The sequence below is a fragment of the Nannospalax galili genome, unplaced genomic scaffold (assembly GCF_000622305.1).
Source record: "Nannospalax galili isolate Female #2095 unplaced genomic scaffold, S.galili_v1.0 scaffold820, whole genome shotgun sequence".
NCBI lineage: Eukaryota > Metazoa > Chordata > Mammalia > Rodentia > Spalacidae > Nannospalax > Nannospalax galili.
This window is the reverse complement of record NW_008346549.1, coordinates 14,948-15,563: the sequence shown is the minus strand read 5'-3', so window position 1 is coordinate 15,563 and position 616 is coordinate 14,948.

Below are 616 nucleotides of genomic sequence, written 5' to 3'. Positions count from 1 at the left end.
TTGAGACAGGGTCTCCCTGTAGCCCCAGCTGTCCTGGAACTCACTATGTAGACCAGGCTGGCCTTGAACTCACAGAGTTCCACCTGCCTCTGCCTCCCGAGTGCTGGGATTAAAGGCGTGCGCCACCACACCTGGCAAAATGTGTTTTTTTTAAAAAATAGGAAGATGGAGAGGGACAACTGGGGCTACAGGGAGGCACTGTCTCAAAAAGACATATATATATGAAGATGGAGAGATGGCTCAGTGGTTAAGAGCACTGGCTGCTCTTGCAGAGGTCCTGGGTTCAGTTCCCAGCACCCACATGATGGCTAACAACCATCTGTAACTCCAGTTCCAGGTGATCTGACTCCCTCTCTGACCTCTGTGGGCATTGCATGACAGGGGTGCACTTACATACCATACATGTAGGTGATACACTCACACACATTGACAACCATCTGTAACTCCAGTTCCAGGTGATCTGACGCCCTCTTCTGACCTCTGTGGGCATTGCATGACAGGGGTGCATTTACATACCATACATGCAGGTGATACACTCACATTAAATAAAATATTAAAAAAATAAAAACTGGCCGGGTGTGGTGGCACACGCCTTTAATCCCAGCACTTGAGAGGC